A 13,155-nucleotide genomic window follows, 5' to 3' on the forward strand; every position below is an offset into this window, starting at 1 on the left:
AATCCCTTGCTCAGATATAGTTGTTCAGTTCGAGACTCTATCTTCCTTAAACTTTTCTATTACTGGAACAATGAAGAGAATTTTTCAAATACATGCATTTGTGTCCGTGTCACTACATGTAACTATCAGAAAAAATCAGGAATTGATTGTTGTTTTTGTTCTACTTCAATTATTGTTGATTGTTGTTAATTTTCTTAGTTAATTTTGTACTATTGTTTTAATTCTGAGTTAATTTCTTAGTTGTTGGCTTGTTGTTGATTATAAATTAATTAGAAATTTTTTATTTTAATGATGAAACATAATGTTCATTTTGAAAATTTTAATTATTTTATTTTATTTTTAATTAAACTGGTTCAACCACAATTTGACTTCGGTTGGACCATTGAACCATTGAATATGTCCCTCCTCATGTCAACATATTTTATTGTTTAGGAGGAATTACACTTACTTGCTTTTTAGTCCAAGTAGCAACGGGATTTGCTATGACCTTTTATTATCGTCCGACCGTTACTGAGGAGTGGAAATAGCATTTCTCTTCTGCATGTCCATGGAGTTTTGAAAAATCCAAACATCTCAGAAATAGATAGAGAGGTAGGACCCATAATAGCAGCATGTATAAGAGCAAAAATTGGAGTAGGCCCCTTCATAGCATCCGGTAACCATACATGAAGGGAAAATTGGGCAGATTTAGCTACGGATTTTGTTATCATTTTTATGTTTTTTCTAATTCTATTTATGTTTCCATTCTTTTTTTATCTGCTAATATGTATATAAAAAAAGTAAAGGAGCAATAGAAACTGCGTTGATATTGCTCCTTTATTTTCAAAAACTCGTATCCCTTAAGACAAAAATATTATCCATTTAGAGATGGAGCCTCGACTGCAGCTAGGATCTTATCTTTTTCTTTTTTTAAGAAAAGAATACCGAGTCGGGTTCTTCTCCTACCCGTATCGAATATAACATGCTGAGACATATGATATATCGAGAGTTCAAGACCATAACGTAAATCATTTAGAGAATGCCGATGAGAAAGTAGATCTGGTTCCGAGATATAGAAAGCTATGAATACAGTTAGCATCCCGAGTTGAATAGTGAAGTAGCCACGGGCTAATTAACATTTCATATTGAAGGCTGTTCTAGGAGCAACAGAGCTAAAGACCAGAATCCTGTTATGGTCCAATTCTGACCGATAATAGATACCAGGGCTTTCCAATATTTGATTGATTATAATTCTATAAATTCCATTTACTATAGAAGTTCCCAAGGAGTTCATTAGAGGAATATTTCCAATAAAAATTGTTTGTTCTTGGATATCCTTATTGAGAACAAATTACATACAATAAAAAAGAGGGGGCCCGATTTTTCCGATTTTTTTTCATAGAAATTCAAGAATTAAGTTAAACAACAAAGTTCTTTTTTATTATTATAAAAAAAAATTATTTTATTAATATTTTTTTAATTCTTTAGCCATATTTCGACCCGGACGTTTTCGGGATGCCCCTAATAACCAACGAATGGCAAGTGCTTTTCCTTGTGTGGATCCTATTTCAATGGGATCCGATAAGGGGCTTTGAGCCCGACCCTTTTTCATTCTCATAAAACAAAACTTCAGCAGTAGTATTGATCTTTTGTAGTTTTCTCTCACTGTTGGCATTTCTTGTATTTGGCATCGATTTTGGTCTTATTTGGGAGAAGGTTAAGTCAATGATACTTGGAAGGTGGATCCGCATTCACTTAAGTAGGCTTTGATCAATAACATTGCCAAAGCTCATGGCGGTGTATCCGTATTTGGCGGAGTGGGGGAGCGTACTCGTGAGGAAAATGATATTTACATGGAAATGAAAGAATCTGGAGTAATTAATGAAAAAATTATTGGAGAATCAAAAGTTGCTCTAATGTACGATCAAATGAATGAACCGCCTAGAGCATGTATGAGAGTTGGTTTAACTGCCCTAAATATGGCGGAATATTTCAGAGATGTTAATGAACAAGACGTGCTTCTATTTATCGACAATATCTTCCGATTCGTCCAAGCGGGATCCGAAGTGTCAGCCTTATTGGGTCGAATGCCTTCCGCTGTAGGTTATCAACCGACCCTTAGTACCGAAATGGGTTCTTTACAAGAAAGAATTACTTCTACCAAAGAAGGGTCTATAACTTCTATTCAAGCAGTTTATGTACCCACAGATGATTTGACCGACCCTGCTCCTGCTACGACATTTGCACATTTGGATGCTACGACCGTACTATCAAGAGGATTGGTTGTCAAAGGTATCTATCTAGCTATAGATCCTTTAGATTCAACGTCAACTATACTCCAACCTCAGATTGTTGGTGAAGAACATTATAAAACTGCGCAAAGAGTTAAACAAACTTTACAGCATTACAAAGAACTTCAGGACATTATAGCTAGCCTTGGGTTGGACGAATTATCCGAAGAGGATCGCTTAACTGTAGCAAGAGCACAAAAAATTGAGCGTTTCTTATCATAGCTTTTTTTCATAGTAGAAGTATTTACCGGTTCGCCAGGAAAATATGTAGGTCTAGCAGAAACAATTAGAGGGTTTAAATTGATTCTTTCTGGAGAATTAGACAGTCTTCCCGAGTAAGCCTTTTATTTGGTGGGTAATATCGATGAAGCAACTGCGAAGGCTACGAACTTAGAAATGGAGGAAAAGTTGAAGAAATGACTTTAAATCTGTGTACTGACCCCAATCGAATTGTTTGGGATTCAGAAGTGAAGGAAATTATTTTGTCCACTAATAGTGGACTGAAGGTTGTAGTAGGCTTAGAGAAGGGGGGTTGAATCTATGCCTTCTTTTTAAGTTGCTGTTATGACCTTTTTAGTAGAAGTTACAGATCTGATTCTGTTTGAACTCAGCAGCGGAAATTTATGAGACAATTTATTTTTGTCTCATGAATAACGGAAAACAGAACATGACAGAGAAGAAAAGGTTTACACCAGCATATATCCTGGTTCGGTTGCTTTGTACTATGCAACCTACATCCAGTCTCCTCCACAAATATGGAAAAATTTCACTATAGTTAACAGTATTACATACACCAATTTCACACTCAAGTTCTAACCTAACTTGATATTGGCTATGCTAACACCTAACTATTTACTCTTAGTGCTAACCCAACTAAGAAAGGGATACCAAACAGGAATAAGATACAAGACACTTAACCAACCTAAAGAAATCTGAAAATAACTCTAGGCTTTTCTCTCAAGTGTATCTCTCAGCCTTTTCACTCATGGCTTTTTCTTAAGCTTTCTCACTTTGCATTTTCTCTCAAGAAATTACAGAAAGATAAGCTTAGAAAAGTACATTACAATCAGAAAAACATGAAGGAGATTGACTTCAACAACAGCCTCTGTGCTATGCGAAAAACCAGATTAGCAAGCCTCTGATTCAGTTCTTCATACTGGCGGAATGCACCTTAGAGTAGGTTACACTGTCCAGTTAGTTGAACTTCTTCAAAGAGCTTTCTCAGAACAAAACTTTCAAACTCTGATTTTCTCTCCTTGCTCCTGAATGAACAGCAAGCTCCTTTTTATCTTCAAGCATGTTCCTTGGTTCTTCATCCAAGGTCAACACCTTGAGCCTTGAGCTTCACCAACTCACAGATTCACTTTTTCATTTTTAACATCAAAGAGTAACCTTTGCTTCTGACTTTTCCAACTTGACCGAAAGCCATGAAGAAGTAACCGAACTTGTTTTCCAATGGTCGACCAAATCTGAACCCTTGAATACCAACTTGGTCCCCAAGTCTTGATTAAGACCGTAGATACACAGCAGAATAGGGCAGAGAACAACTTTCCCTTCAAGGCCATTTTCGGATAGAGCAGAGAGTAGGGAAGAAAGGATGAGATCTGATGCATGCAAGATGATATGGTTTACCTTTCTTAAGCTTGATTTAGCTTGGGATTTCTGTTTTAGCTTCTGTGCTTCAAGCTTCAACTCTCTCTCTCTTGCTTCTTTGGTTAATGGCTTATGGAAAGAAGCTTTTCTTCTCTTTCTCTTTCTTGCTTTTTCTGAAATCTTGATGTGACTTGATTAGAAGGAAGAAGAGCGTTGCTTTTAGTTAAGCAAGAGAGAGGGAATTTCAATTCTGAAACCAGTTCGGGCTTGGATCGGTTATTAGTATGCATGGCCCGATTTAATTTCTTTGGTTTCTTCCTTTGCTTTTGCTTGGGCTCTTTATTTTGCTTTTAGCCCAATATTCTTTGCTGAATGCCTTTTATTCCATTTGGGCTATTAACATTTGGCCTGCAACAATAAACAATTAGTTAATAAGTAGATATAATTAATCAACACTAATTATTTATTTTGCTCAAAAATAATGTTTGTCATCATTAATTAATTTAGTTAATTTCTTAACTCAACAATCTCCCCCTTGATGACAAACATGATTTAAGCAATAATCAAAAGGAAATAAGTTTGAGTTAGGTTTAGAAAACTCCCTTTGATTTTTGTCATTTGCTTTTATGTTGCTCCCCCTTTCTTTTTCAAGATTAGCTCCCCCTGAATTTATGCTTTCCTCTTTGTTCTTGTTTATGCATTGTACTTAAAGAAAGCACAATAAAGAGCTATACACATTTATCTTGTCTAAGAGATATCAAATGAGCAACATCACATAATCAGCCCAACATTAATTAAATGTTAGCAGCAAAAGGATTCATCATGTGAGATCAAATTTTAGTGCAGCAATTAGACAAAAATTCGAAAGAACTACTAGTAGCTGCATCAACATCAAAAAATACCATCATTACTCCCCCTTTTGTCATCAAGGGTGGACAACTCAAAGGATCAACAAAAAACATCAATGCAAATCCTGCAAGGAAAGGTTAGATAGTAGTTCAAAAGTTCTAACTAAACCAACAAAAGTGCAGCAGTATTTAGAGTTATTACAGTCATCCAAAAAATTAAAAAAAAGTTCAACAGATGCAGAATAAATAAAATTCATGAGACAAAACGAGAGCATCAGCAGCAGTCTTCATGAGACAAATCTTAGGCATCAGAACCATCTCCTTCCGAGGCAGCATCCTCTTCAACATCAGTGGCAATGTCTTCATCATTGTTAAGGTTATCAATGAAGGTCATGAGCACAGCCACCCTATCCCTTGATTTCTTCAGAAAGTTCTCATGCTTGCTAGCTAACTTCCTTTGTTCCTTGCTCATGGCAATCATGTGATTTGATTGAGATACAAACTCTTGAGCTACATCCTTGACCACATTCAGCAGAGTGGATTTCTTCCCAGTGGAAATGGAAGTACCCTCGGTGGAAGGAGCAGGAGAATTCTCAGGGACACAGTCCTCATCTTCATTATCTAGGACGACTCTTTCAGATCTAGTGGGTCCTTTGTTCTGTTTCACTGAACCACCCCCCTTTAGGTATGAATGTCTATTTTCATATTTCTCATTGGTCAAGTCAACACCAAAATGCTCAAATATGCAAGTTAGAAACATGCCATAAGGAAGTGCTTTATCTTTTGTACTTCGAACAGAATCAAACATGTATCTAGCCATCAAGTATGCAAAAGAGATTTCTGTTTTTGTAATAAGGGCATATAAAACAAGTGTGTCAGTGTAAGAAACCCTTTGATATGAACCACTTTGAGGAATCAAAATGTGGTTGACAATGCGGTGTAATTGAGCACGTTCATATCCTAGGGCTTTGTGAGTGGGTGTGATGCCATCAATTAAAGAAACATGTTCACAAATGTGAGCCAATGCATCAAGATAAGAAATTCCAACACCTTCATCCCACTTAACCGAAGTGTAAGCACAAGGCCCAACATCAGTATACTTCAATGCATCACTGACAGTTTCATTATTTAAAAAGATGTCTCTGCCCTTAACATAAGAATGCACACTTCCTTCATGATAAGTCATGTTCGCATAAAATTCTTTGACCAACTGAGGATATACAGGTTTTTTGATGTCAAAAAGGTGATTCCAGTCTAAAAATTCCAAGTTTTCAACAAAAGGAAAACCTTTCTTTTTCAAATCAGGTAAATCAGCCAGAAAAGATGGACATAGAGTACGATACTTAATAACTCCCTCATAGAAATCGTGGTTCATGGCAGATTTGAAACGATGGGGGTTAAAGTCAGAGTGAGATGTCATATAGTGTGATTTGTGAGCAAAAGGATCAACTTCTGGTTCTCTAACAGATGAGAGAGGAACTCGAGCTTTACCTCTTTGAGAACGTGATGGAACAGACCTAGATTTTGGTTGTGTGGACTCAGGTGGAGGTTCTGGTGCTGCAGGTCACTTTCCTTTGGATGAACTCGGTTTCGATGAACCTGGCTTGAATGGTGTGACTTTCGGTGGTGGCGTTGGCTTGGCAGAGGCAGGGAACCTTGGAGTATTTTTGGTTCGAGCCATGGGGTCACAGCGAGGAGGAGAGGTAGGAGGAGAAGGAGAAGGGGTAAAGGTTCGGTCTTGAGAGCGAGTGGAAGGCTTTGTGGGTAGTTTGTAAATCTTCTCACGAGGAGCCCTTTTTGCAATGACTTTCTTCCTCATTTTGGTTAAAATGATGCTTTTGATGAAAGGGAGATAGTGGTGTGAGAGGGAAGAAACCGAAGGGTTGAGGATAAGTTATGGAGGGAAGAGAGGGAGTGTTGGTAACCGTACCCAAAAGTAATTTTCCAAAACCATGCAACTGCATCATCATCTGAAAAGACTTGACAAGACATGACATCATAAAAGAGAAGATCTTATTTGATTTTTAAAATTAAAACAGGAAATTAATTTTAAATTTTGAATGGCAATCAGAATTAAATTTAAATTCATTTTGGACCAAAGTCAAAAATTAAAACAAAACCTTTGTTCGGGCCATAAACAAACTTTTAATGAAAACTTTAACACACAAGTAAGAATGTAACATTCACATTGGGCCCAGATGTGGTTTGAATTAGTGAAACATATAGGACTACCCAGATCTGAATTGATGTTGGCCCAGATTGATTTTTCACTTGCTATGAACCCAGAACACGCTATTTTGAAGGAAACATTCATCATCTGCCCAAAATTGTCTCATACCTGTTCATGAGACAAAATTCTCCAGCAAGCACATCAGCATTTTTCAAACAAAGAATTATAACTCAAAATTCCTAGACAAGTCCTAAGCATGCAGAATCTATCTTCAGCTAATGGTTTAGTAAAAATATCTGCTAATTGCTCTTCTGATTTAACAAATTGAATACAAATATCCCCTCTTTGGACATGTTCTCTTATTGAGTGAAATTTCACTTCAATATGCTTAGTCCTAGAGTGCAAAACTGGATTTTTAGAAATATTGATGGCACTCATATTATCACACATTAAAGGAATATTTTCAGCATTCAATTTGTAATCAGCAAGCTGTGTTTTTAACCATAAAAGCTGAGAACAGCACGAGGAAGCAGCTATATACTCAGCCTCTGCAGTGGATAAGGCCACTGTTGGTTGCTTCTTACTTGACCAAACATTTAAGGACTTTCCAAGGAAGCAACATAGACCAGAAGTGCTCCTTCTATCAACTCTGTCACCAGCAAAATCTGCATCACAATAACCAACTGCAGAAAAATCACCAGTCTTAGGATACCAAAGACCAAAGTTGGATGTGCCACGAACATATCTAATGATCCTTTTAACCGCAGAAAGATGTGACTCCTTAGGTTTGGATTGGAACCTAGAACACAATCCAACACTTTGCACAATGTCGGGTCTAGAGGAGGTTAAGTACATAAGAGAACCGATCATCCCTCTATACCTAGTCTCATCAACATCTTTTTCATTTTCTCCCTTATCCAATTTAGAATTCGGGTGCATGGGAGTTCCCATGGTTTTGGCATTTTCAAGACCAAATTTCTTAACTAATTCCTTGGCATAATTTTCTTGATGAATGAAAATACCATTTCAGTTTGTTTAATCTGTAGCCCAAGGAAAAAATTAAGTTCACCCATCATACTCATGTCAAATTCACTTGTCATGAGCTTTCCAAATTCAGTACAAAGGGATTCATTTGCTGATTCAAAAATAATGTCATCAACATATATTTGGACTAAAATAAAAGAATCATTAGAATTCTTGATAAATAGAGTTGTATCAGTGGTGCCTCTTTGAAAATCATTTTTCAAAAGAAAGGAGCTAAGTCTCTCATACCAAGCTCTAGGAGCTTGTCTTAAACCATAGAGAGCTTTAGACAATTTAAAAACATGATTGGAATGCTCTTTATTTTCAAAACCAGGAGGCTGCTCCACATATACTTCTCTATCTATCACACCATTTAAAAATGCACATTTCACATCCATTTGGTATAATTTAAAACCACAAAATGCAGCATAGGCTAGGAGAAGTCTAATTGCTTCCATTCGTGCAACCGGGGCAAAGGATTCATCAAAGTCTATTCCTTCTTCTTGGTCATATCCTTGTGCCACTAGCCTTGCCTTGTTTCTTGCAATGCTACCATCTTCTCCTAACTTGTTCCGAAATATCCACTTGGTGCCGGTCACTTTCTTTTCACTTGGCCTTGGAACCAAAGTCCACACTTGGTTCTTTTCAAACTCAAGAAGCTCATCCTCCATAGCTTTAACCCAAGAGGGGTCATTTAGTGCTTCCTTGACGTTTTGAGGCTCTATTTGTGAAAGAAGGGCAACGTTTGAACTTTCATTTTCCTTTCTAGTGGAAGACCTAGTTTGCACTCCATGAGAGACGTCCCCAATGACAAATTCCTCAGGATAATTCTTCAAGAATCTCCATTCACGAGGTTTGGTGGACTTGGATGCGGATTCAGTCACCAAGGGATTCTGTGAGCTACTGTCTACAGAGTTTCCTTTAGATTCATGAGACAAAATGGAATTGTCTCTTGATTTTTCAGCATTTGCAGTTTCTGGTTCAGCTTGTCCAGAATTTTCTTTTTCATGATTCTGAGCAATATCATCTTCCATTTGAGCCTGATTTCCTGCATCACCATCTTCCAAAATGCTTTGCACCAAGTTAGTATCACAGAATGTAACATGTATGGACTCTTCAATAATTCTAGCATCTTGATGATAAACCCTATATGCTTTACTAGTTGTGGAATATTCTACAAATAAGCACTCATAAGCTTTTGGATCAAATTTTCCCAAATTTTCTTTGTTATTTAGAACAAAACATTTGCATCCAAAGATGTGCAAGTAATCTAAGTTTGGTGGGTAGCCTTTCCAAAGTTCATAAGGGGTTTTCTTTAAAAATTTCCTTATGATTGTTCTATTTAAAATGTGGCAAGCTGTATTAACTGCTTCAGCCCAAAGGAATTTTGGAACATTACTCTCACACAGCATGGCTCTTGTCATCTCTTGTATGCTTCTATTTCTTCTTTCCACAACACCATTTTGTTATGGCGTTCTTGGACAAGAGAAATTGTGAGATATTCCAAATTCCTCACAGAAGGATTCAAACAAATTATTTTCAAATTCAGTTCCATGATCGCTTCTTATAGAAGAGATTTTCAAATCCTTTTCATTTTGAATTTTCTTGCAAAAAGGTTCAAAGGCCGAAAAGGCTTCATTTTTGTGTGCAAGAAATAAAACCCAACCAAACCTAGTATAGTCGTCCACAATTACTAAACCATAATGTTTACCACCTAGGCTTTGAGTTCTTGTTGGACCAAATAAATCAATGTGTAGCAACTCAAGTGGTCTTTTAGTAGAGATGTCTTCCTTTGGTTTAAAAGAACTTTTTGTTTGTTTTCCCATTTGGCAAGCATCACAAGTGATGTCTTTGTCAAACTTAATCAAAGGGAGACCTCTTACTAACTCTTTCTTTACAAGTTTGTTTATTTGAAACATACTTGCATGGCCCAATCTCTTGTGCCACAACCACTTTTCAGATTCTTTAGAGTGAAGAGAAGCTACATTTTGATCCTTTAGTTCATCAAGAGTAAGTCCATACATATTATTGAAACGCTTGGCAACAAACATAACTTCATTTGTTTTTTCATTAACAACACAGCATTCAAGTCTTTTGAAAACAACTAAATATCCTAAATCACACAGTTGGCTAATACTCAAAAGATTGTGCTTTAAACCACAAACTAGAAGCACATCATCAATGAAAGTAGATTGCTCATTACCTACTTTTCCAACAGCAATGATTTTTCCTTTACCATCATCTCCAAAGGTCACAAAACCTCCATCATACTTATTTAGTTTGATGAAGTAGGTTGACCTTCCAGTCATGTGCCTTGAACATCCACTATCCATGTACCACATGTCCTTTTTGTTCTTGGATGCTAGGCAAATCTGCATGATGAGTTTCAAGTAGCCTTAGGTATCCAAATTAATTTGGATCCTTTGAAGTTAATCCATCTTGGTTGCCCAAGTGCATTGAAATCACAAACAACATTGTAGACTTTGTTTCCTACAACTCTCTTCTCAATGAAGCATTGTACATATGAGTGACCAAATTTCTTGCAGTTAACACAATGGTTTTCTTGTGTGCGTTGCTGAAACTGATGTGAGTTATATTGCTTGAAATGATTAAAGCTTTGAAATTTTCTGGTTTTTGGAGGAGATGCATTTCTTTTAACAAACTGATTTTTATTAAAGTTATTCCTCTTTGCAGAAGTATTTTCACCAGATTTTTTTTGAACATTATTGCCTTTCGAATATGAGGTTTTGTTGTAAAATGGTGGTTTCTTGAAAACAACCTCATTTTTTGAAACATAGCCCAAACCTGGTCGGTTTGAACTCGGACCAGTTCTTGGTGAAATTTCAGTTTTATTTGTGTATTCTTCATCAGATTTTTCTTCACAAGTGGAAACATATCCGATACCTGATTTATTTGGTATGGATTTAGTATTTGATGAAGAGGCCACAAATTTTATAGAGGAAGTGTTAGAAACAGCATCTTCCTTGGCTATGTAGCCTAAACCAGATTTTTCAAACAATGGTCTTTGACTTGCAAGTAATTTGTCCAAGTTACTAGAACCTTGTGCAAATTTTGCCAAGTCACCATTCAACCTTTTAATTTTGTCATTTAATCTTTCATTTTCAGCAATTAACTCGTGTGAGGGATCCACAATGTGCTTTCCTTTTAATTTTTCAAGTTCAGATTTTAGAAATCTGTTTTCTTCAATGATGTCTAAAGCACATTCAGTTTCCTTCACTTTTTCTTTTAAAAACTCATTTTCAGCTCTTAACACATCTCTTTCAGATCTGCATTCATTGTATTTATCAAGCAATTTTGAGGTGTTTGAGGTAAGATCATCAATAATAGCATGCAAGTCCTCAATGGTCAAATCATAATAGTTTACCTCATCGAGATTGTTGTTTCCAGCCATGAAACAGTCCTTGTCATCTCCTTTAGATTCTTCTTCTTCATTTGAGTCATTCTCAAGATCCTCCCAAGCTGCCATGAGTACTCTCTTCCTTTCCTTCTTTCCTTTGTCCTCCTTTTTGAGCTTTGGACAGTTTGACTTGAAATGTCCAGCCTCCTTGCAATGATGACATGTCACCTTGCTCAAGTCTATCTTGTGCTCCTTTGAACTTGAGCCCTTGTATTTGCCTTTGCTCTTCAACATCCTTCTAAATCTCCTAGCAAAAAACAGAAGCTCGTCATCTGAAATACCATCACTTAACTCACTCTCTTTCGGTTCTATTTGTGACTTAAGGGCTATTCCCTTTTTCTTTGAGTCTGTGTTTGTGTGTGTGGCTTCATAGGCAAGGAGTTTTCCTCTCAGCTCATCATAGGTTATTGGACTTATGTTGTTACTTTCGGTTAGGACAGTGGCAGTGTTTTCCCACTCTTTTGTGAGGCTTCTAAGGAGTTTTCTCACCAAGGTTTGTTCTGCATAGTTTGTACCCATAGCATCAAGGTTGTTGATTATGATTGAGAATCTCTCAAATGCTTCATCAATGCTTTATCCATCCTTCATGCTAAACATCTCGTACTCTTTTCGCAGCATATCAATCCTCGTTTCTTTGACTTGTTTGGTGTCTTCATGTGTAACCTGGAGTTTTTCCCAGATTTCTTTGGCTGTCTTGCATCTAGACACCTTCCGGTACTCTTCAAAGCTGATAGCAGAGTGAAGAAGGTTGATTGCTTTCGCGTTCATCTCTATCTTCTTCTTATCATCTTCATTCCATTCAGCTTCTTCTTTTGGAGTCACCACTCCATCAGCACTTGTTTTTGTTGGGATCTTTGGACCGCTCACAACGATCTTCCATAGGTTGTAGTCAATGGATTGGATGAAGATCCTTATCCTTTCTTTCCAGTAGGAATAGTTTTTCCCGTTGAAGAAAGGTGGTCGGTTGTTTGACTGACCTTCAGTGAGGGTGTAGGCAACTGTGGTTGTGCCCAAGTTGTTCACCATTGGATCTTTGCTCCAAGCGGTTAAGCTTGATTCTTGAGACCTTAGCTCTTGATACCAATTGAAGGTTGTAGTAGGCTTAGAGAAGGGGGGTTGAATCTATGCCTTCTTTTTAAGTTGCTGTTATGACCTTTTTAGTAGAAGTTACAGATCTGATTCTGTTTGAACTCAGCAGCGGAAATTTATGAGACAATTTATTTTTGTCTCATGAATAACGGAAAACAGAACATGACAGAGAAGAAAAGGCTTACACCAGCATATATCCTGGTTCGGTTGCTTTGTACTATGCAACCTACATCCAGTCTCCTCCACAAATATGGAAGAATTTCACTATAGTTAACAGTATTACATACACCAATTTCACACTCAAGTTCTAACCTAACTTGACATTGGCTATGCTAACACCTAACTATTTACTCTTAGTGCTAACCCAACTAAGAAAGGGATACCAAACAGGAATAAGATACAAGACACTTAACCAACCTAAAGAAATCTGAAAATAACTCTAGGCTTTTCTCTCAAGTGTATCTCTCAGCCTTTTCACTCATGGCTTTTTCTTAAGCTTTCTCACTTTGCCTTTTCTCTCAAGAAATTACAGAAAGATAAGCTTAGAAAAGTACATTACAATCAGAAAAACATGAAGGAGATTGACTTCAACAACAGCCTCTGTGCTATGCGAAAAACCAGATTAGCAAGCCTCTGATTCAGTTCTTCATACTGGCGGAATGCACCTTAGAGTAGGTTACACTGTCCAGTTAGTTGAACTTCTTCAAAGAGCTTTCTCAGAACAAAACTTTCAAACTCTGATTT

This window comes from Arachis hypogaea, chromosome 7, assembly GCF_003086295.3.
Source record: "Arachis hypogaea cultivar Tifrunner chromosome 7, arahy.Tifrunner.gnm2.J5K5, whole genome shotgun sequence".
Classification (NCBI taxonomy): domain Eukaryota; kingdom Viridiplantae; phylum Streptophyta; class Magnoliopsida; order Fabales; family Fabaceae; genus Arachis; species Arachis hypogaea.